At 37.5% G+C, this 10000-nt stretch overlaps 1 long non-coding RNA gene and 2 other non-coding genes across 3 annotated transcripts in view; all 3 read left to right on the top strand.

The window, feature by feature from the left end:
* LOC135200020 (uncharacterized) overlaps positions 1–10000 on the top strand; it is a 178230-nt gene that overhangs the window by 113196 nt on the left and 55034 nt on the right. The window lies entirely within an intron of this gene.
* Trnaa-ugc (transfer RNA alanine (anticodon UGC)) lies at positions 2940–3011 on the top strand. Its single transcript has one exon. It is a non-coding gene; the product is annotated as a tRNA-Ala (tRNA).
* On the top strand, positions 3027–3099 carry Trnaa-agc (transfer RNA alanine (anticodon AGC)). The gene has a single exon. It is a non-coding gene; the product is annotated as a tRNA-Ala (tRNA).

Consider the following 10000-nt stretch of genomic DNA (forward strand, 5'->3'; position numbering starts at 1 on the left):
GTATTATCAAATCGGGTGTTAGATTAAATTACTTTTTCGTTCTGTCTTTATATCTTTATTCACCAGACTTTGATAACATTGTTTACTTGAATAATTTCGGGCCTCCTCCATTGTATACACTGTTACGTCAATCCATTTTGGTTATTTGTGTTACAGTGAAACGCGAGACAGTCGAAATTTGTTATAAACGGGTTTGGACTCGTAAGAGAACATACAATGTTGCTCTGCAATCCATCTGACCCAGCTTTCACCACATCATATCCACTCAATTTCGTAGTCTTGAAGGGAAAAAACCCATAATAGACGTGACTTTCAGTGACATTTCCAAAACACGGGTACGGGTAGAATGGTAATGCATTCACTTACATTTGTAGGTGTATAATTCTCACTAAATATGATTATTATTATTATTATTCTGTTGAATAAAATGGCCGAATTCAGCGAATTTCTGCCATTTTATTCAACAGAATTTGTTTAAAAGGGGTATTCTTCCAAAATATACATTCTTCAGATTGTTGTTGTTGTTGTTATTATTATTATTATTATTATTATTATTATTATTATTATTATTATTATTATTATTATTATTATTATTATTATTCTATTGCAGTCCTCCAGTTTGGACTGGGTGGCATTTATAGTCTTAGGGGGGGTTCCGGGTGGCATCCTACCTCCTTAGGAGTCCATCACTTTTCTTACTATGTGCGCCGTTTCGAGGATCACACTCTTCTGCATGAGTCCTGGAGCTACTTCAGCCTCTAGTTTTTCCAGATTCCTTTTCAGGGATCTTGGAATCGTGCCTAGTGTTCCTATGATTATGGGTACAATTTCCACTGGCATATCCAATATCCTTCTTATTTCTATTTTCAGGTCTCGATACTTATCCATTTTATCCTTTTCTTCTCTTCAACTCTGGTGTCCCATGGTATATTATTAGTTATTATTTATTTATTATTATTATTATATTATTATATTATTATTTTCATTATTATTATTTTGTATTTAAGGGAAAGTTTCGAACAAAAATATTTAATAATAATCAGCAAATAACATATTCTTTCGTCGGTTCCAAGAACTTAATTACTGTGTATTAAGGGTCGGGGGATATGCCAGGATAACATCCGTGAATGAAACCAAGGCTTCCAGCGTATTTCTCCCTAGTTTAATTTATGGACTGGTTAAGCTTATGCTCTGCTTTCGTTAGAACAACGCCGTGCAGAGGATTCTTTAAAGTTTAAACCATGCATAAGACTGTATTGTTTCAATGTGAAAAGTATTCGTTTTTTTTTCAGGAATTCTATGGGCAATTTGACCTAATTGGGATACAGCCTTGCACAGATGGTATTAACTTGCACGTAATGTGTGTGTATATCCTGACGAGTAAAAATAGCGTTATTTTTATCAGCCACTGAATAATGCCATCGTTTGCTTCATCATTTTCTGCTTGTCTTAAGGGAACACTACCATTCTGCCTTCCCCATCAACGAATTCATCGCTGATTCAAGAAGTCAAGTCAACAGGTGGAAATGCACACGCAGTCCAGGGGATGTTGATATGGAAATCCTCTAGATTGACCAAAATATCGTGTTTTAGACTTCATCTGGTCCCACTCCACCAAAGGCGCCTGGATGGGCCAGCAGCACGTTTGTTGTGTATAGCTACACATCTGCGCAGAGAGACATCCGAAGAATCATAAGAGGTATTCCATATCGGATATCATCATCTGGGTATCTATTTTAGATTCATTATTTATGTCATTTCCATTGAACTCATTATTTATATTTCCATTTTTATTCATTGTCACTATAGCGCTGAATGACTCTATGGGTCCCAGTGCTTGGCTTTATGCCAAAATCACATTTTCCATTCCATATCAGATATCAAAACTTCTGCATCGTAACTAGAGAATAAGAATGTAGTTGTCTGCAGACGCTTTTACAGTGTCATTCTACTGAAGAAAATGAAAGACAGAATATCCCTAAAGCTATCGAAAAACCTGTGACTAGATTAAGATTTTTTGCCAATCTTGCATTTTTTAACATTCACACAAAAATATCACAATTTAAAAAAATAAACTATTTTTCCTAACTATACAGTCATATATTTTCTGTTCTGACATAATATTGATGTTGATACAAAGGGGCTTCCTGGATCTTCTGTATCGTGGTATCGGTTGGTTATTGCAGTACGTACTGCAACATCCTGTTGATATATTTAGTTATAGAGTAACCAGGAACACACTGACCTGAGTGTAACACACCTGTCTTAGTGCATAGGCGGTAAGGGTTAATTTTCCTTCCAGTTTCCAGAATTCGCCGTAGGGGGGTAGTGCTGTCAGTGGACCTCATGCGGTGCACTGTAGGCATTACTTAAGGTTTTTTTGCAGCGTGCCTTCGGCCCCTAGCTGCAACAACTCTCCGTACCTTTTACTGTGCCTCCTTTCATATTCTCTCTCTTCCATCTTACTCTCCACCGTCTCCTAACACTCGATTCATAGTGCAACTGCTTTGAGGTTTTCCTCCATTTACTGTACCTCCTTTCATATTCTCTCTCTTCCATCTTACTCTCCACCCTCTCCTAACACTCGATTCATAGTGCAACTGCTTTGAGGTTTTCCTCCTGTTACAGTTTTCAAACCTTTCACTGTCGATTTCCATTTGAGCGCTGAATGACCTCATAGGTCCCAGTGCATGGCCTTTGGCCTTCATTCTATATTCAACTCAACTCAACCGTGGTAATGCAATACGTACTGCAACATCCCGTTAATGTTTTTAGTTTTAGTGTAACCAGGAACACACTGACCTCCGAGTGTCAAGCATTACTTTTCACTCCAGTTTCCAGGCGGCGGTAAGCGTTACTTTTCACACCGGTTTCCAAACAAAATTGGAATTATTGTCGGGGCCAAGTATTTTGTCATGTGGATCACCTTCCTTCCCTAAGGGGGTGTAGCTCAGTGGTAGAGCGTTCGCTTTGCATGTGAAAGGCCCCGGGTTCGATCCCCGGCACCTCCAGAACCGTCGTCTGTTGGGGATGTAGCTCAAATGGTAGAGCGCTCGCTTAGCATGTGAGAGGTACGGGGATCGATACCCCGCATCTCCAGGACGCGGTCGTAGTTTTTTCCCGTTTCCAGTGAAATGATTGGTGTTTTTTTATTTTTTATTTTTTGGGTGGAGGGGGTTGAAGTGGCGGGGGGGAGAGGGGGACATTGGTGGTTGTTTTTCAAAGGGGCCTGTAACACAAGGTATAGTGTCCGTTAAGATTGTTTTTGTCCAATAGGAGCTTTGAAAGAGACTTAGGTGGAGTGGTATGTGATAAGAAAATGCCAATCAAGCTAAAAAGTCAAGAAGAACTATAGCACAGTGATAAGACCGGTGTTTATAATGTATGGAGCAGAAACATGGGCTCTAAGACGAAAAGAGGAAGTTAAGCATGCTAAGTAGATTATGGGAATATCGCTGCTTGAGAGATTAAAAAATGATTAAATGAGAAGGGCGGGCGGGCTTAGTAAAGATGACAGAGGTCATAAGAGAGTCACGATTGAGGTGGTATGGGCATGTGTTAAGGATGGATGACCAGGAGGGAGTGAAGAGGGTTTGGGAGGAACCTGTTAGAGGAAAAAGATCGAGGGGGAGACAGAGAATTAGATGGCGGGATAAAGTGAAGGAAGATATGGAGAGAAGAGGTTTGGTTGAAAGATATGGAGAGAAGAGATTTGGTTGAGGAGGATATGCCTTCGATAGAATGCAGCGGAGGAGAAGGCGCATCAGGCAACCGACCCCTTTATGTAGGGATAACGGTGGGAAAGGAGATACAGACACGACAGAGAAACGGATACATTACTTGATATGATATATAATGCCATCTGTTGACGTAAATGATACTTAAAAATAATTACAAAATAGCTGTTATCAGCGTAGAACTTTGAAAACCATGCTAAAAGTTGTCTTGGTTTCAAGTTTTTTTTTTTTTTTTTTTTTTAAGTAATGCCGTTGGAGATTGGCTTCCCTCAACTCATATCGCTACAATCACTTTCAGTCCACATATTTATCATAGTTTCTATTATAATGATAATAGTAATAATAATAGTTGGATTGAAATAAACACAACCATACTATGAACGGCGAAGAAAGAATAGTCAATAATTACTCCTGGGATAGATCGAGAGCAACGTAGTTGTAGTAGTAAAATAGGGGCTAGGGCGTTGTATCGGCTCCTCGTTAATGTCGGGATTCCTGGAATTGCGAATAAATAGGAGGAAACTTACTACAACTACTACATTCTGGTTTGAACCAGACTACCTTAACAGATGAGCGCTCTTTACGTTCCGCTTGTAACATCGCTGTGATTTTGGTGAAAAGAAATGTAATCATTATTATTAACTCATTTTACTTACCGGTATGAGCCGGATGAATTTAGACGAGGAGGAGGAAAAGACGTACTATATTACTTTACATCTTTGAACCAGACCACCTTGAGCTAAATTGTTGTGAAGAATGAATAGGAGACTCATTATCAACGTGTGTTTATTTTACGCAAAATAGAGAGTCGGCTATATACGGCAATCCAGTTCTAGTCAGAGTACAGTGGTATGTCGAGGGAATTTACCGCAATTATCAGGCCATTAAGAATGGAAGATTTGGTTATTTTTATTTCATTGTTGAAATTGCAGGACTAACGCTTATCGATAGTGTACAATATCGGATTAACAGATTTTGTAGGTAATATTTTATGTTTCTTTAGCATGAATTTACTTCGAAGTTGTAGTCGTTCAAGGAATTATGAAAACAAATGAATAACCACTACATTCATCGGACAATTGACGGGAATGTCACACTACACATATTCCTTGCGACTTCTTCGTATATTTTGTTTTTATGCAGTTTTATACATTCTCTCTCTCTCTCTCTCTCTCTCTCTCTCTCTCTCTCTCTCTCTCTCTCTCTCTCTCTCTCATGTATATACTTACCTTATACTTCTTTCAATACTGAGACTTTTAAGGAAATTAGATTTCTGCTGAAGCAAAGTTTTATGTCCACCTTCTAAGTACAATCCACAAATCGCGAATATGTAACAAGAGGGCAGATGTCTCAAGAAAAGTCCTCTTAGAGTTTGGGTAAAACACAACTACTAAATTATTTACCTTGATTAATGTAACAACAAAAATACGAGTAAACGATTTCTTACCCTTTATCCAGTAGATCATTTGTACGATTACCCAGAAGGGGTCTCTTGGGAAGTCAGTAGGAAGAATTGCTTTGCTTTTTTGAAGGGCGAAGGAGCGTTTCCTCACCACCTTTCCACTGTTCGGATCTAAGGATGAACGTTCTGGCACGTATTTCGGGAGAAGCCATCAAAACCTCTTCAAGGAATTGTCTCTTCAGTCTTACAGACAAAGCCAAGGAGAGGCTAAATCACGCTCCCTTTTCGCCTCAGATCTCATACTTTCAATCCTAAGGGGGGGGGGGGGGCGTCCTAGGGAAGTTGGGGGTTTTGGGGGCCGCTGACGATATATGTTGGTCATCTGCTTAAATCACAGTCCGCTTTTCTGGCTGACGTTGTAGTTTCCAGAAATTACAGTAGTTGCTTTACCTCTGCTTTAGTTTAAGTGGTTTTGAGATTGTTCTCAGGACTTTTATTTGTACATGTAGTGTCAGTTAAGGTTTTTTATTTTTTTTTTTTTTCAATTTATTGTTTTACATCAGCATCCTTTTGCATTTCCACGGAAGTCCGTGCTCATATATATATACATATATGTTATTTTAGAACACACATTTCTTCTAAAGTAATATTGTACAAGCCTTCAAAATAACACACACTGCTTCTGAAAAATCTTCAAGGAACCCATTCTATTTTATTCTTACATTGGGATTCATTTTTACAGAACGTCCAGTGAATATTTTCAAACAAATAATCACTGTAGCCCAGTAACCCGTTCCTTTAGCTTGCTCGTGAATGACCCCAGTTCGTTTATTGGCACTTGTCACCTTGTTGCAACTCCAGGCGAGTCTACTAAACTTGGAGGTGTTTTGTGAAGCTACCGATATTAACACTGAAGATGAGGCTACAGTAATACTGATATAGACCCCAAAACCAGCGTTCACCGGTAGCCCACGAAATCGCCAGCTGTGTGAAAGGAGTCTTCACTATGACGAGAAATGCATACTATAAAATGAACAGTTAAATAAATATAAAGATCTTACCTTGTGGTCTGATCGGTTCGCCCCAGCGGTCTAAGCATCGTAGCATTTCACCGAGGAAGAACTTATTTCTGAAGAGATTCGGACCTATAGCGACAATAAAAAAATGAAAAAATAAAATTATCTGAAGTAATTGCGCCATCATGTGCAGACGTTCATAAAGGGTACCATATCTGCAAAGGAATATACGAACATTTTATTAGATAATCTTTAAACAAAGCATCTCAATTTTAAAGATATTTGCAAGTCATGCCAGTATCATCCGATATATTTTTGAAATCACGTAAAACAAATGCCGAAATAAACATTGTCACCAGTAAATTATAAGAATTCACTAAATATGAAAAGGATTGTATTTCCAACATAGATAATCGTCAAAAAGACTCGCCTAGTTATTTGCTATCAAAAGCTCTTCCTCGCTGTCAGAAGCTCACTCGTGGAAGAAGATTTTATACTAACAAAGGATTCTCCTGCTATACTAAAAGTTTACCTTCGCCTCCAAGGTGCACGTCAGTTTCATCCTTAGTAAAGAATCGCTGTGTATTCTTTATCGCCAGCAGATTGTCGCTCTATTTACAATTTTAGACCAGGAAATCATCACCATTAGCAGATTTTCACCTTAATTTCATCAACACTCCGTTGGGAGTTCGTTGATTCAAGCAATTATTCACAGCGAACTTATTTCTGCATCCGAGAATTCCCCGACATTATCAGATAGCCAATGAATATAATAACATTTTACCCAAAGAATTTTACCACCACTACCGGAGATTCGCCTTGAATTCATCTACACTTGACGAGATATTCGCTGACACTAAAAAGGTATTCACGATGGGTTCCCAATAGTTTAATGCAATTCAAGAATAATAAAGATTAAAAGACTGAAGCTGGTTTTTTTTTGCAGAAAAAAATCAAGTTGCAATTTTCCATGATTCGATAAATGTTTACTTTCACGTCTGAACAAAGTATACATTCACCTCAATTGCCCTTAACTGTATTTAATTTAAGAATGGTGTAAATTTTAGAATTCATCGAGTTTCCCATGAATTGAATATAAAGAAAACTTGAATTACTGCAAAGAAAACGTTAAAGTTCATCTTAAATGGGTATCTGTTATAAACTACAGCGCTCCCTGTACACGTATGGATATGATTATTTTAATGTTTTAAAACGTGGGCTTAGATAATAAGAGACTGCTAAATATGGACACGTTTTGGTTGAGGGGGCGAAAGAATGTGTCATGGCTCGGCAGATCCTGGAGTTCGACTGTCAGTCTCTCGCAGTCCTTCAAACCAGACTGTTAGGATAATTAGTGTATGGCCTTAGCATTTTAGATGATAAAACAATAGCATCGGTAATGGCGTCTCTACCGCCTTTTAAGCAAATACCAAGATTACTTTTAGGTAACGGTAAAAATTCTATTGATATTATTATTGTTGTTGATGTGGCCATAGAAATAACTGTGATATTGTAGCCTATATCATATTTGATAAATATAGTAATTAAATGTTTTTTTTTATTTGAACACTAAAACAGTTTTGGAATGGGGGCAAATTAAGTTTTTATAAAAGTTCTGTTTTCTTGCGCAGCTTAATATATATATATACATATATATATATATATATATATATATATATATATATATATATATATATATATATATATATACACAGTGTGTGTGTGTTATATTGAGAGAGAGAGAGAGAGAGAGAGAAGAGAGAGAGAGAGAGAGCCAATTTGATCAAATGCCTGTAAATACCTTCCCCAACTTACATCACTTAGGTGTCCCACAACCGTTGCCTCCCCCTCCCACCTTCCTCCCCCTCCCCCTCCCCCTCCCTCCCTCATCTATCACCGGGTAACTGGTCCAGCGGTGGAGTGTGTGTGTGTCTGTGTGCTGCCCTTAACCCTGGGGGATTCCTCAGGGTTAAGGGTACGACAAATCACCATCTCGTGGGAGAGAGATAGAAAGAGAGAGAAGAAGAAGAAGAAGGCGTTTGAGGGACAGATTAAAGAATGTGTTTGGGGTGTGGGGGGGGGGGGTTGTTATAGTTGGGGCGTGGAGGACCAGGAAATTGATAAAATGGGAGGATTTTTGGGAAATTCCGCGAAGGTGGTCGTGGTTCGTTGAGTGGAGGTCAACACCTGGGAGCAGGAACTTCTGTGTGATTCAGACGAAGAGTGATTCACAGTTTTTATTTTTTTTTTATCTCGTAGATTGGTTCAGTTGTGATTATTATTAATCGATAGCTTTTTATTTTTAGTCCTTGCTTGCCACTTAGGTTGTCGTCCTTTGCTTGACTGCAGAATTCCTGCTGTGAAAAATGAAAATAAAATAATTCTCATGATTAAGTCATTGTTGGGTTTTTGTCATCAGAGATTAAATTGTGCTATATGACGGAGAAACGCATTGATCAAATACATTCATAATTTAATATATAAGCATTAAACCACAATTTATGTATATATGTGTGTAGGTGGGTGTATTTATGCTGTGCGTTTGTCTGCATGCATGCTTGTAGACATAATGTTTTGTGTTTTTATGTTTATATATTAATGTTTGCCTGGTTTAAATTATTGTGCTATATGGTGGAGAAACGCAATGATCAAATACATTCATAATTGAATATATATAATTATGGAACCACAATTTATGTACTATATCTGTGTGTGTGTGTATGTGTAGGTGTGTGTATTTATGTTGTTTGTATGTATGCATGCATGCATGTACACACAATGTTTGAGTTTTTATGTTTTTATATTAAAGTTTGCGTGGTTTTAATTATTGAGGTTGGCCTCTGTTAAATCTGTAAATTGAGATAATGAATAATATTACACACACACACACACACACACACATATATATATATATATATATATATATATATATATATATGTATATATGTTATATATATATATATATATATATATATATATATGTGTGTGTGGTGTGTGTGTTTATATATATATATATATATATATATTATATATATATATATATATATATATATATATATATATACCCATATTATCTTTAAAAAAAAACTTTGAAATTACCATCTAACGAAGCATAATTTCATTATTAGGAAAATAAATAAATTAATAAATCCATGCGCATACATGCCTGAGACTAGAAGCATCGCAAAATGAAGACATCTTATAGTGAGTGGTAGACGTAACTCCTCCTCCTCCTCCTCCTCCTCCTCCGACCTTGCCATATTTGGGGGGGGTAGGAACAGCAGCAGCAGCAGCAGTGTGTGTGCCCGAGACACACAGACAGACAAACACACACATACACGCGCGCGCGGATCCCATGACGCCATCGATGACACATCTCGCGTGACGTCATTGTTGTCGTGACGTCATCGTCTCTTTATGACGTAACGGCCCACCGATCGAGTGTCACACCTCGCAGTTGCTAGGAAGCCCAGTTGCACGCCCTTATTAGGTAACAACTGGCATCGCTGGTGGAAGGGACTTGTTGAAAGGTGGTCTGAGTGGGAATTGTATTATTATTATTATTATTATTATTATTATTATTATTATTGTAGAGGATGGTGTTAAATGTAGTATATTAAATATATTTATAATCAATAATAATTTCTTCCCTGTTTAACAAATAATTGGAATTCGTTGCTCTCATGCAGAGGGATTTTAAGTTCGGTCAGGACTCAATTTACATTATTACTTAGATGAATTATCGATCTGTATGGAGTTAACCTTGTTGTTTTGGTAAATTCTCGCCTTATTTCAAATGTTTCTGATCAACTGAAGCTTTCTAAGAACTGTAATCGTTTAGTTTT

Source organism: Macrobrachium nipponense, chromosome 26 (assembly GCF_015104395.2).
Source record: "Macrobrachium nipponense isolate FS-2020 chromosome 26, ASM1510439v2, whole genome shotgun sequence".
NCBI lineage: Eukaryota > Metazoa > Arthropoda > Malacostraca > Decapoda > Palaemonidae > Macrobrachium > Macrobrachium nipponense.